Below are 15,858 nucleotides of genomic sequence, written 5' to 3'. Positions count from 1 at the left end.
AACACTAGGCCTATATACAAGCGGAACAGGAGATTAAAATAAAACAATACAAACAAAATACGAAAACAAAAATTGTGGGATGTTTAAGTTTGAAATGTCTTGTCATTGTGCCGGTTGAGATCCCTTTGCAGACAAAGTAGAAGAACATAATTGCATTTTAGTATGTCCGGTTTTATTCTAGTAAAAAGTCCTAAACAGGACTCCGGTGCGACATTATGCAAATTTTACCACCTTAGGTACGGTTATATTACTAGGCTTCAATGAAAACACTCTTACAAAACAGTTGAAAACAAAACAGAGCACATTACGATATTCGCATGTACCGAAGGTCAGTTTCCGGTGCAACAGAATTCACAGAACAAAGAGGATATAACTGAAGACGGAACACGGAACGTGGAACACGGAACACTTCAGCACATGGTGGCATACAGCCGGTATCGACAGTCAGCTAGTAGGCGAAGGGCAGTGCATAGTGGCGCTACCGATGGGATAGCGAGTCACTATCTTGGTCTCACTTGAGAATGTTTAGGAACAATTTACACTCGGTGTTCCGAAACAGTGGAACACAACTGTGCACCGCACAGTGTGCCGAAACAGGGACATAGTGTCCAACCCTAAATACCCCTTATGCCGTGCCGTCAGCTGAGTGAGTGTGTATGTATGAGGCTGTGAGAGAAGCATGATGCGAAAGAGGGGAAACGGAGGAGAAAGTGGAGGAAATGTCGTGGGGGTGAAGCCGACGGGAGGAAAACGTGCTGGATGTTTCTCCGGATCCTTGTTGATAGTTTTCCTACTTCAATTTAGGTTGGAAATCTCTTCCAACAGTGTATTTATAATTATTGGTTATTTCATTTACATTCTGACTAGTGTTTTGTTTTTGATCAATCTCAATATAAATGTTTTCTAAAATACTCATCAATTTACCCTTATTTAAAGTTCGCAAAATGGTTAAGTCTCTTTGTATTGTCGTAAAACTGTGATTATATTCGGTCATGTGTAAGCTCATGGCCGAGGATTTCTTATATTTTTCGGCATTTAAATGTTCCTGGTAGCTAACTAGGAAATTTCATTATGTTTGTCCAATGTAAGAAATGGTACAGTCTGCACACTTGAGTTTATACATCCCCGAATTTAAATACATATTATTACTCGCAACACTTTGGCGATTAAATATCAGACGTTGGTTATTATTACTGGTACGAAAGGCTATATTGATATTAAGTCTCTTGAAAATGTTAGTAATCTGATAAATATTTCCGTTATTACAGGTGAAGGTGTCAAAGTGTTTCTTTTTATACTCTCTTTTCAGCTGCGTTTGAGGTTTACTTTCTATTTTGTTTATTAGTCTATCAATGTAGTGTTTTGTACATCCGTTACTTATCCCTATTTTGTAAATAAGGCTAATTTCTTTCTGAATGTCGTTCTTGGAGGGGATATTAAAGGCTCTATTCAACATGCTTAGAAAATAACTTCTTTTATGTGCATTAGGGTGGTGTGAATCTTTCCGTATAGTATTTATGGTTTGAGTTGGCTTTCTGAAAATCGAAAAGGATAGGTTTTCGTCTTTTCTTTCGATACTTAGATCCAGAAATTTTCATTTATTATTATTCTCAGTTTCTAATGTAAATTTTATAAATGGATCTAAACTATTGATTTGGTCTATTAAATTGGCACTACTATTGATTTGTTCATCCAAAAATACAAAGATGTCATCAACGAAACCTTAGACAGACGACAATGCCTCTTTCATCGTTCAAAATTGTGTGTATCTCTAAATAATCCATGTACATTTCAGCTAAGATGCCCGATGCTGGGGCTGCCATCGGGAGACTTCTTTGTAGGTACACTGATACACAGGTACGCTGTGTCATTGAATTGTTGGTGAGGGTAAATTCCAAACGTAGCATGAATTCTTCAATTTCATGGTTACTAAGTTTTTGTGTAACTAAAGTAAAATGAATTCTAGGTGAAAGATGGTTTCAATTTTATGTTCTTAGTAGTTTTGCAAAATTCAATTGAATGTCTAATTGTAATTCTACTTTGGAAGGTGTAGTGTTTTTCTAAGAAATTGTGAATAAATTTTGAGGTTTCATAAGTAGGACAGTTTTTGAAATTAATAATCGGTCTTATAGGTGTGTCGGGTTTGTGTATTTTGGATAAAGCTCTTGCTAAAGGTAGTCTTGGATTCATACTGATTAAAGCAGAGATTTCATTATCATTAAGGATGAAATTAATGGTCTTAAGTAACTGTTTCAAATTTCTTTGAATATAGTTGGTAGGATATAATTTTTAATTTTAATGAAGGTGTCACTTGAAAAGAATGCTTCGGTATTTCTAAGTATTCTTTCCTGTACATGATGACTGACACATTACCTTGATCGCCCTTTGTGATTATAAGATCGCTGTCATTTATTTTTTGTTTTAAATCTTTGAGGTCTTTATAACTTAAATGGGGCATATTAACTCGCTAATCTTTAAATAGTTCTGGAAGTTTCTTTTTAACTTCATATTTAACCTCAGGTTGTTTCGAGGCCAACGAGAGAGACAGGCCACGGTCCACTAAAGTCACGTGACAAGACCAGTCCCAGGAATGGCAGAGCGAAGGCGGTTATTACATGTGTTCCTGCGGTGTTATTGCTAATTTGTTGTGGATTATGGAAGGAAATAACGGAGATTTTGTGTTTATTTGAATATGTTGGTGTTGTGCAACAGTTCCTGACATTCATAGTGTTGTGTGCGGAAGTGTAAGTATTTATTTACAAAAATGTGTATATAACCTCAACGTTCTTCACTTCATTCAGCAATGTTGGGCTGCAATACACAACTTGGATGAGTTACAACTCCAGTGCTGAGGATTTAGAGGTAATACACTTATTTCCTATTTAATTACAGATATATGTAAATGCCTCGTCGCTGTAGTGTCTTCGGCTCTCGGTCTAATTATGACACTGAAACTGAAAAAACATAGAATTTTTCCTTACCGACGGATGAAAGCCGTTACATTCCGACAGATTTTTCTAAACTGAAAAACCCAATAGTATGCATAAAACATTTTGATGAGTCGTGCATAATTCGAGTGGACAGGGTTACAGCTGAGAGAGTTTCCAAGAATAATTCCGAAACTGACTGAAACTGCTGTGTCAACTATTTTTCCAAATACACCTTCATATTGTTCGCCAGACATGGCGTGGAACAAATGTAAGACTTGTAAATAGCTTACAATAGGCCTACCTTTCACCCTGGATTCAATAAGATATTCCCTACATGAATATTATTGTAAATATAGGCCTAATTGTACATTAACCAGTTTCATTAGCAATATTTGATTTCTATGACTGTGTATTTTTTACTGCAGTATGATTTTTAGTTTTTGTCATCCAAGGCTAGTAAGAGACACTATGTTTCATTTACTTTCTAATTGAATAGGGTGGTTCCAAGGTAACTTTAAGGAAGGGAGCATAATTTAAGTATTAAATATGATGCTGAAACCAGGAATGGCGTGGATCAAATATAAGTCTTGTAAATAACTTACAATAGGCCTACCTTTCACCCTGGATTCAATAAGATGTTCCCTACATGAATATTATTGTAAATATAGGCCTAATTGTACAATAACCAGTTTCATTAGCAATATTTGATTTCTATGACTGTGTACTTTTTACTGCAGTAAGATTTTTAGTTTTTGTCATCCAAGGCTAGTAATAGACACTATGTTTCATTTACTTTCTAATTCAATAGGGTGGTTTCAAGATAATTTTCAGCAACGAAGCATAATTTAATTATTAAATATGTTGCTGAAGCCAGGCATGGCGTGGAACAAATGTAAGACTTGTAAATAACTTACAATAGGCCTACCTTTCATCCTGGATTCAATAAGATATTCCCTACATGAATGTTATTGTAAATATAGGCCTAATTTTACATTAACCAGTTTCATTAGCAATATTTGATTTCTATGACTGTGTATTTTTTACTGCAGTAAGATTTTTAGTTTTTGTCATCCAAGGCTAGTAAGAGACACTATGTTTCATATAATTTCTAATTGAATAGGGTGGTTCCAAGGTAACTTTCAGCAAGGGAGCATAATTTAATTATTAAATATGTTGCTGAAGCTAGGCATGGCATGGAACAAATGTAAGACTTGTAAATAGCTTACAATAGGCCTACCTTTCACCAGTGATTCAATAAGATATTCCTTACATGAATGTTATTTTTAGTTTTTGTTCAACCAAGTATAGTAAGAGACACTATGTTTCATTTGATCTGTAGTTCAGTAGTGTTCTTTTAGTAGGTTAAAATGCGCTGAAATGTATTTTATTTACCGCGCTACAATAGTCTCTCGCGTGAGCTTGGGGATGCATTCTCTACAGTAAGACCGGCCGAGTCACGTGACATTCAGTGTATGACGTGCGCGCCGCGGCCAGTCTTTCTCGTCGGCCTCGGGTTGTTTATTAACTGGGAGTTTTGCTATTACTTGTTCCAATTCAGCAATGGTGTTTATGTATTGCTTCTGGTGATATGAACTAGACCAATTATGTTTGGGTCCTTTCCTTGTCCTCGAAAACAACATCAGTTGAATTCTTAATTGGAGGGTGGAAAGTATGGTTAGGCTCAATATTAGTGGGGGATTCTTTTGACTCATTTTACTTCTTTTGTTTAAAGTAACATTGTGAAGCTTTTTGTTCAACATTTCTTGTTTTCTTTCTTAAGATTTTTTTAAATTTTGGTGTTCATAGATCTCAAATAATCCCATTCATGAGGGGTCATAAGGGAAGAAGCTTCTAGATGAGCATTGTATAATTTAGAGTTTAGTAAAGACTTTTTTCTATATAAAACCTTAATTTCATTTTTGATCCACAAAACGCTAGTTCTTTCTTGGGTAGCTTTATGCCATTTTGGTGCACAAGGTTTTTTTGTACTGAATTTTAAAATTTAATGAGTAAGTTTCTGATTTAAACACTGTTTTAGAAAACGACTGTCCTTGCCAATTTTGACACATTAATTTTTAAATTCAAAAAGGTGTTTGATCGCTTTTTTGCCTGGTTGGCTAAGTTAAAACTTATAATGGATTTATAATTTATAACTTTTAATAGATTAACATTATTATTGGCAGATAAAAGAGGAGGCTGCCTGTTGCAAAAAGAATTGAAAATATGAAACGCATTTTTCATTAAATATCGCTTCAGAGTAATGCAAAATTTGTGCTAAATATGTGACGTCACACGCATACTCTGTTATAAGATGGCGCTGAGTTGACTCAGTTGAAGATTAGCTAACATTGTAACAGGTAAGTCTACGAAACCCTCAAACCTTGCGGCAGTTGCAGTAGTGACAGCAACCGCCAATTTCTTTCACACACAAAACATGGGGAATAATCGCATTGACCATTATTACTTTTACCTAGGTTTGGCGTATATCTATATATATATAATAAGAGTTTTGTCTGTACATTGCTCAAAATTTAAAAAGGTTGGTATTTATGTATCGGTCGTGTCCACAGTAACAAGGAAATGCACTTTTTAATTTTCCGTAATGTCTGTCTGTCTGTCTGTCTGTCTGTCTGTCTGTCTGTCTGTCTGTCTGTCTGTCTGTCTGTCTGTCTGTCTGTCTGTCTGTCTGTCTGTCTGTCTGTCTGTCTGTCTGTCTGTCTGTCTGTCTGTCTGTCTGTCTGTCTGTCTGTCTGTCTGTCTGTCTGTCTGTCTGTCTGTACACGCATCACTAGAAAACGGCTAAAGAGAACTTAATGAAAATCGGTATGCAAATTCGGGGAATAAGTCGCTACAATCTAGGCCATAAATAATTTTATTCACGCTGATAGAAATGGTAGCTTAGGGAAAGGCCTAAAATTTAATTTTCAAATATTTATGTTATTAGTGGTCTTCTCTTAATGAAAATTGGTATGCAAAGTCGGGGAATAAGTCTATATAATCTACGCTATAAAGTTTTATTCACGCCGAGCGAAATGGTAGTTTAGGGGAAGGCCTGAAATTTATTTCTCAAATGTTTAATTAGGGGTCCTATCTTAATGAAAATTGGTATGTAAAGTCGGAAAATGGGCCACTATAATCGAGGCTGTAAATAATTTTATTCACACTGAGTAAAATGGTAGTTCAGGGGAAGGCCTAAAATTTAATTCTTAAATATTTATGTTATTAGTGGTCCTGTCGATAAATACTACATAACTAAAGTTATATAGTACTAAATTTCCGATCATTTATGTCTTATACATTTTTGTCGTACCGGCGTTGATAACAGAGATATTCATGAATTTGATTTTTGTTGCTTTAAGTCCATTTCAGCGCCGACTCACGAGAAAATGGGTGAACAGAATTTCATGAAAATCGGTATGTAAAGTTGGGGAATAAGGAACTACAATCTACGCTGTAAATAATTTTATAAGACGCCCTAATATCACAGAGTTGAAAGAAAACTAAATGTGAAGGCACCGAGCTCGATAGCTGCAGTCGCTTAAGTGAGGCCAGTACCCAGTATTCGGGGGATAGTAGGTTCGAACCCCACTGTCGGCAGCCCTGAAAATGGTGTTCCGTAGTTTCCCATTTTCACACCAGGCAAATGCTGGGGCTGTACCTTAAATAAGGCCACGGCCGCTTCCTTCCCACTCCTAGCCCTTTCCTGTTCCATCGTCGCCATAAGACCTATCTGTGTCGGTGCGACGTAAAACAACTAGCAAAAAAAATGTGAAGGCCTCATAAAATTGATCAACAATAACATGACATTGACCATTGTTTGTTGTGATATGCTTTGTGTCTTCTGTTGCCACTCACTTCCGATAGATGGGATTACTGTTGCGTACCGAGTATTTTTTTTAATTTGCTGTACGTCGGACAGACACAGATAGGTCTTATGGCGACGGTGGGATAGGAATGGGCTGGGAGTGGGAAGGAAGAGGCCGTGGCCTTGATTAATGTTTAGCCCCTGCATTTGCCTGGTGGGAAAATGGGAAACCACGGAAATCCATATTCAGGACTGTCGACAGTGGGGTTCGAATCCACTATTTCCCGGATGCAAGCTCTCAGGTGCGCGCCCCTAACCGCATGTCCAACTCGCCCGGTCGTGCACAGCCTGCCTGAATGTTGGCGGGAAGTAGCTGAGGAGTTAGATAACTTAGATAACATACTGATTCATCATAGCATTCGAGCTATTCAATACCTGGCGCTGATTGGAATGAGCAGTGTGCTCACTTACATAATCAATGGCAGAGGAGTGTTCACGGCTGTCTGCGGCCTGCTCATTGCAGCACTGGGACTTTGGACTGTTATATCGGCACCAGTAGTATTGTTCATTAAAAGTGAGAAAATGTGAGGTTTTCCATTGGATCGAGTATTTTATATGATAACATTGCTTTTAATCACTACATTCCTACTGACGTTTATTGTAAGTAAGAAAACCACAAAGACAGTTTTTCTGAGAAAACCGTAGCGAAGCACGGGTACATCAGCTAGTATCTTAATAAATTTAGTTTATATACTGTGATTGTTAGTTGTGGTGTCTTGTACTTTATTGTTACAAATAGTGTATTATCCATGATGTAAAGAGAATAACTGTAGTAAATTAGATTATTCTGTAAAGTGTGCCTTGTACTGATCTATGTGCGTTCGTACTAAAAATTTAATGTAGTACCTAAAGTTACTACTGTACCAATATTAAGGGTTTTCTACGAACTTGAAGGTCCTGAAAAGGACCACACATCTCCTTCTTGTTCGCTCTTTGACCTAGAGGTCGTTTCCGACAGCTCTTTTCATGTTAACAGTTCATGGAAAGCCCAATGGGATCAGTCTTCAGTAGTGAAAAAAAACATCTAGTTGAGAATCCTTCCAAACGAGTACAAGCATTTGATCTTCCAAGACGACAGTGGAGAATCATCAATCGAATAAGAACTGGACAAGGTAGATGTGATTATTTGTTGTGCAAATGGAGTTGGATTAGATCTGCAGATTGTGATTGTGGTGTCTCTTCTCAGTCAATCCACCACATTGTTGCTGACTGCCCAATTCGAGCTTTCAAAGGAACGCTAATGGACATTCACCGCACATCGGATGAAGCAGTTGATTGGGTCAAAATGCTAGACCTAGAGTTAGAGAATTGTACGGACTTGTGACTACGCACATTTATCCTGAACTATAAGCATGTGTGTACATAGATTCATCATACGATAAATAAATAAATAAATAAATAAATAAATAAATAAATAAATAAATAAATAAGGGTTTTCTGCATAAACTGAGTGGTTATCAGCTGTTATCAGCATTGTAAATGAACATAAGTTCATGTACGTTATTTCCTATTATAACATGTACCGTGTTACACGGCACAGCACCGGGCGAGTTGGCCGTGCGCGTAGAGGCACGCGGCTGTGAGCTTGCATCCGGGAGATAGTAGGTTCGAATCCCACTATCGGCAGCCCTGAAAATGGTTTTCCGTGGTTTCCCATTTTCACACCAGGCAAATGCTGGGGCTGTACCTTAATTAAGGCCACGGCCGCTTCCTTCCAACTCCTAGGCCTTTCCTATCCCATCGTCGCCATAAGACCTATCTGTGTCGGTGCGACATAAAGCCCCTAGCAAAAAAAAACACGGCACAGCAGTTTAGGTACATTATTAATATGTAACACTGTATTATGTGAGAAAATATCGGGGCAATTTTGCTATTATGGCATAATTAATTTCTAGTATTTTAATATAAATTTCTGGGTTACATTAATTAAGTAAGGTATTTTGCGTATTTATATCTTAAAACTAAGTATATACGTGGTAAGAATCACACAGATATTTTATGGAGCATTTCAATTCATCCTAATTGTGTAGCAGAGAGGGGCGGTCATATTGGGTACAATAATTAGCAGGATTATCCAGGGAAAAGCATTCAAGTGCGTGTGCACCGAGATGAAAGTAGTTAGGAAAATGTGAAGGCTACATAAGGCTACAGTTTTGAGCCTGGGTTAATCCAAGAAACTGGTCAGGAAAACTTGGGTTGACATGGAACGGAACAAAATTTATGCTGATGTCGAAAAACGGAAAGTGTGCTAGGATGTATAACCCTAGAAAGTGTTATTCAGTGGACACATTGTTACACATTCATACAGAAATATTGTAAATTATCGATGATAAAATGTTACTTATGTCTTTTTCTACTTTTTGTTGGTAATACACAGTTCAAGAAAAATAGGGGAACATGTTTTTGAACGTATTCCATGCTCCACAAAACAATATCTCACACCCAGGTATATTACCAACTAAACCTTTATTCTTTACCGATGAAGTATACAAAAGAACATCGATGGATTCGCGTTCACTTTCAGAACACAAACGGTAATATCCAGGGGCGAAAAATGTTATAACAGTCCTCGAGGGTGGATTTTTCTCACAGTTGGAGAGCTTCAGTATGGTGTATGTCCTCCAAGAGCAGTTATCACAACTTGGCACCTACATCGCATGCTTCGTATAAGTCGACGAAGATCACGTTGCGGTATCAGGTCCCATTCTTCAATGAGAGCCTGTTCGAGGTCTTGGAGAGTCTGTGATGGAACAGGACGCCCACGAACACATCTGTCAAGCCTATCCCACATATGCTCGATAGAATTAAGGCTGGGGCTCACTGTTGGCCATTCCATCTCTTGAATGTCCAGTTCTCGCAAGACAGCTCTGGAGAAGCGCGCTACATGAGTCCAGGCATTGTCGTACATGAGTACGAATTCTGGGCCAACACCGTACGCAGCAACCAACACATGCTGTAGCAGTATCTGCTCGATGTACCCCACTGCGGTAAGATTACCACGGAAGACGACAGGATCCGTACGGCCATCAATAATGATGCCACCTCACACCATCATAGAACCTTCTCCGAATCGGCCGCCTTCCTGGACAACATTTGGCATGTACTGCTCACCACGGCGTCTCCATTCACGTTGACGTCCATTACGGTGTGTCAGGGGAAATCTGGACTCGTCTGTGAACAACACAGATTTCCATTGGCGAAATTGCCAGTTGACGCGGATACGGGCAAACAGAAGGCGGCAAGCTGAACGATGTTGCTGCTTTAAACGGGGCACTCGAACAGGACGTCTGGGTCGTAAGGACACTTCTCTTAACCTGTTCCGTACTGTCTGGTCAAACACCGTGACTCCAGTGACCCTCAGGAGGTCTTGTTGCAGTTCTCTGGCAGTTGCTGAACGACGCCGCAAAGCACAGATTGGCAGATATAGGTCATCCTATGGGGTTGTCATGCGTCCACGACCTTGGTCAATCCTCCATGTGAACTGGTCTGTCTCACTGCAACGATTCCACAAGCGTTGAATAACTGACGGAGAGACATTGAGATTCACAGCAACACGACGAAAAGTCCATCCTTCCTGGATCAAAATGACGGCCCTTACGACTTGAATCTCGTTGAGATGTCTCATGGAATGTGCTGGTTTACGTACAACATGCTCATATGACCGCAGTAGTCTGTGTACCTCACAACGACACACGGACGCACCGCTATTCACTTTGTTTTGAGCGATCACCTGACTGTTTAATGCATGGCTACGCCTACAGATGGAGTATAACTTCGATCTGACATACCCTGAGTAGCTAAGGTGTCAAGGTGTGCCCTACGACCATTGGAACCCCATCTACTAAATTAACGTTCACATACCAGATGTTACAAAAAATGCTTCCCAATTTTTTTTCGAACTGTGTACTTTGCCATTGTGAAGAAGCCGTGAACTTAGAACTCAATTCAGTGGTAGAGGACTTTATTAGCATAAACGAGCTGAGATACAACACTTTTAAAACAGTAAGGCAAGACTGAACAGACCTGACATGATTTTTTCAAACATCTGTAGTGTATTAATATCATTAATACATTCTACTCTAGCAGCTGTACCAAATATTTTATTAATATCCTGCCTTCCACCCCTCACCCAAAAAAATGTTTCACAAGTCGGCGCCTATGTAAGTGAACCAATCTGCATATTTTCTGACCAGAGGAAGTGCGTATTTCAGTGGCAATCAGCCATCTACCCTTCTTCTTCTGTCTCTGTTACTTACTTCTCAATATCTCAATTTCTCTGAGGGAGAGTGACCAAAATTCCCGTTAGCAGTAACAACACCGAGCGGGGAAGAAAAGGTGAAACTCTTTGAGTTTCGCAGAGAGCTTTGCTCCGCGCTTTCATCAAAATATCTCGACTGTTCACGAGGAAGTCTTCTCCCATAATGAAAGTTTGAATTTAGACGTTAGTAATAGAAGTTTAAGTGGAACGTTTATTCGCCACCAGATGGCTCACCGTACGCAGTGCAGTGCTAGCATTCTAAGCGGAAGCTGACGGCACCATCAGAATCGGTCTGGGAGGTGTACACACATTATAAAAGTATCACACTGACACCAGGCTGGAATGAAACATCTGGTGATGAGGAACGTGCGAATTTGGAAAACGCCAAAATGAAATAACAATAGTGAAAGTACAGGGAAGAGAACTACCTATGTAAATCCTTAAAGGCAGGCAACCACGTGCGGTATTACTTAATTGATAGAAAGTGTCCCTGTTGAAATTCTTAGGATTTCTACGTATTTCCACGGCTAAGGATGTCTTTCATTTTTACTCCATTCGTGCCATTGCCTTTCTTTTGCCGAAACAATCACTCTTCGGAGTACATATCGACCTCATTTTGTTTCTTTCTCATAATTGAGATGATCACTGCAGAGCAATCACCACCACCACCGATCAATAATGGAGCCTGGCCAATTGCACTGTTATCGTTTCTTAGGTAATGATTGTGATAGCTTCGGAATGTTCACAGAGTAATATTAATGCTGAAAAGAAGGCATCTGATGGAAATTCTTATCATTACAATTTATGTTCAATTTGCGTGCTCAAAAGTAAATAAGACTTCTCGAATTTTTGGGGGATTAAAAGCATACGAAAACCAGTTTCCATATGTTGTTTTAATAGCCCTTCGAAACAACAGTAATAATAGCTGCACAGGCTCTATCATCACCGAAAACTGGGTATTAACTGCATCACACTGCTTCGATAGGTTGTCACTTGAAATGAAGCCAGGTATAACAATAACCGCTGCGTACGGTGGCTCTAATTCTCAGAGCAGAGGAGCTGAGAAGATCTATTCTTATCCAACTTTATATGCAGGTGGTCAGCCCCATGATAGCGCACTTGTTAAGATGAATGAACCATTTCAGTTTAATGATTACATCCAACCTATAAAACTGGCAACGTTTACAGGTGGATATCCCAGCAGGTAAGGCAACAACTACAAACATTTATTGGTTTTATCCGTTTGACTAGATTTATTTATTTATTCATTTATTTATTTATTTATTTATTTATTTATTTATTTATTTATTTATTTATTTATTTATTTATTTATTTATTTATTTATTTATTTATTTATTTATTTATTTATTTATCTTTCTCTCTGAATCCGTTTACGTCCGGGGTTGGCTTTTCCGTAGGATTCTGCAAGGAATTCTACCGCCACGAGGGCAGTGTCCTGGACAGTAAGATATTTGGACGAGGATACAACTGGGCAGGACGAGAAGTACATTGCCCAAGTGGCCTCACCTGCTATGCTGAACAGAGTTGCTTATGGGAAATGGGAAGTTAGGAAGGGATAGGCAAGGAATGGGACGGAAGCTTCTGCGGCCTTAAGTTAGGAACCATCTCGGCATTTGCCTGGAGAAGAAGTGGGAAACCACGGAAAACCACTTCGAGGATGGCTGAGGTGGGAATTGCATCCCCACTACGCAGTCGATATCGCGAAGCTGAGTGGACGCCGTTCCAGTCCTCGTAACACTCTTCAAATTTCATGGCAGAGCCGGGAATCGAATCCGGGCGTTCGGGAGTGGCAGCTAATCACTACGCAGCAGAGGCGGACAGTTAGACTTATTTATGGCAGTTTAAGAAATCCCGGTATTCTTTTTCTTTTTTCCACTTCTTTTCATATATTCATATTCTAGGACAGTTTCCTCTGTGGATCAGTGGTAAAGTGTAGTCCTTCTGACCTCAACATCACGGGTTCAGAGGTAATTGGACTTTAGAAGAGCGGAAATATGCCAATTCGATCCCCCATGTCGTTCTAGGCCAGCAAGTAATAGACCTCTGGTGACACATTTGGATTTCACCTGACGAAAGTAATTAACAACTCAACCATAAACCACCTAAGTGTGCTCCGGTTTTCTTTGTCATCTGGTGTAGTATAATGGGACCATGACGAATAGAAGAACCAAGTGTGATGACTCATCGAGTTCAAGCGTGCCCCGGCAGGCAGCGCTAGAGTGTGGTAGGTCCACAGTACCGATCTGCTGGTCTTAGGAATGGAGACACAGGAAACATATTACTCCGTGACAGATAAGTATATACACTGTCTTTCCTTTTAATGAGAGATTACAATTAAAATACCACGGCAGAGAACAATGGAAAAATATCATACACGGAAATAAGAGCTACGACCTTCATCACATATTGCGAAAAGCACAAGTAACTCGAGTGTACATATACATAAATAACACATAGCCCCAAGCATATTAAACAAACACCCATGAACTATTTAAAGGTAATACTCCGCTTACCAACTCAGTTTGTCGGTTACTGGACTTTCCAAAGCTTGCGTGAAGATTTGGCGGATGTTCGAGATTATAAATCTCGCCGGATTTCTTTCATTCTGAAGAAAAATCGGCACTTCAGATAATGATAAACAAGTCTGGGGATTATATCGAGAACATGTTGAAAACAACAGCCAGTTCCTGAAGGATCAACTGAAATTGTGTCTATAGAATCGATACAATTAAAAAATATTTCGTCCCACATCGATTTTGAGTTCAGTTTTTCACGAATTACTTTCTCGGCCTGGAAAAGAATGTCACATATACTTTTCGAAGGGCGTGTTAAAAACACTTCATTATTGCTTGAACCGTAGTCTGTTATCTCGGAGGGAACTAAAAATGTACTTTGATTATTGTCACATAGAGAATGGCCACAGGGCGAACACTTAATAAATTTAGAAGAGTGATTAACAACGTATCCAGCCAAAGTCTGGAGAAATTGCTGAATGGTATGGACGGAGTCTTGAGCAAGGAGTATAAGATTTTTAAAAAGGTCAAAACAAAAGTAATCGAGTGTAGTCGTACCTATTCAGGTGATGTAGGTAATATTTGATTAGGAAATGAAGCCTTAAAGGAAGTAGATGAATATTGTTACTTGGGTAGTAAAATAATAACTAACGATGGCAGAAGTAAGGACAAAATAACATGCAGACTAGCACAAGCAAGGAACAGCTTTCTTCAAAATGTATCGACTAGAATCTAAAACGAATGGTGCAGAAAAGGTCTTTTCGGCATCAGAAAGCACACTAGAATAATAACCCAAATTTTGATCAACATTAGACTGACCTTTTAATTCTCCATTCGCTGATGCACTCCCATCTTCAATCTTCTTTTCCTAGTGGTGTCTAGATTCGTTTTCCTGTTAGGAGTTTCACGGGACTTAATATCACTTGAAAGGTATTTCGGCAAATTAGGGAAAATATGAGAAACTGATCCTGGACGTAATTTCCATCTCACGCGAGACATAACCACTTTTTCACCATCTATATATATAAAATAAAGAGTTTTGTCTGTACATTGTTCAGAATTTGAAAAAAAATGGTATTTTGTTATCGGTCATGTCCACAGTAACAAGGAAATGCATTTTTTTTACTTTGCCGTAATGTCTGTCTGTCTGTCTGTCTGTCTGTCTGTCTGTCTGTCTGTCTGTCTGTCTGTCTGTCTGTCTGTCTGTCTGTCTGTCTGTCTGTCTGTCTGTCTGTCTGTCTGTCTGTCTGTCTGTCTGTCTGTCTGTCTGTCTGTCTGTCTGTCTGTCTGTCTGTCTGTCTGTCTGTCTGTCTGTCTGTCTGTCTGTCTGTCTGTCTGTCTGTCTGTACACGCATCACGAGAAAACGGCTGAAGAGAATTTAATGAAAATCGGTATGTAAAGTCGGGTGATTATTCACTGCAATCTAGGCTGTAAATTATTTTATTCACGCTGAGTGAAATGGTAGTTTAGGGAAAGACCTGAAATGTAATTCTCAAATAAGTTATTTATGTTATTAATGGTCGTATCGATAAATACGGTACTGCAAGTACACGCCTCCATTCTGCTTTGCATTTTGGGCCATTTACTTATCCTATTCTTTTTCAACGAAGGCCCAGTAGGCTGGGTACGAGATACCCCTGTTTAATTCTTATAAGTTGTGCCTCGATGGCAAGTGATTGTAAAGTATAGTATTACCTTTAATAGGCTTGATAGATTGAGAGCGGGTCAGCTCTTTCTGGTGTTTTGAAAGGTGCCTCTAGGAGGCTTGACATTATTAAGTAGGAGCAAGTGCTCCATGTAATTAGGGGTTTTCTGCCCTTTTGTATATTGTGGTTGTGAGCTGAGAGCTCAGGAATTATAAAACTTGGGGCTCAAAGCCCAGATCTTGTAATGATCCCCTAAAACTTGTGCTTTCGTGCTCTGGTTTATAAATTATACCTTGTACCTGATTTCTGGCTTCTTGTTGATTTGTTACTTGTTGAATTTTGAAGGTCTATATGAAAATTGTTAAGTTCTGAAAATATAACCTTTATTGAAATTTTAATTCATCTTTCGGCCTTGTAGTTAGACCCATTCCAGCCCGCACCTTCTTTCAACTCTGCTGTTCCACAGATACCTCGGAACTATTATTATTATTATTATTATTATTATTATTATTATTATTATTATTATTATTATTATTATTATTATTATTATTATTATTATTATGTTTGGACATGTTCGTTAAGCTTCGATTCAAATCCCGCTTAAATTTGGCAGAGTATTGTTGT

Source organism: Anabrus simplex, chromosome 8 (genome assembly GCF_040414725.1).
Source record: "Anabrus simplex isolate iqAnaSimp1 chromosome 8, ASM4041472v1, whole genome shotgun sequence".
In the NCBI taxonomy this organism is placed as follows: domain Eukaryota; kingdom Metazoa; phylum Arthropoda; class Insecta; order Orthoptera; family Tettigoniidae; genus Anabrus; species Anabrus simplex.
The sequence above is the reverse complement of the archived record's forward strand: the minus strand, read 5'-3'. Positions refer to the sequence as shown.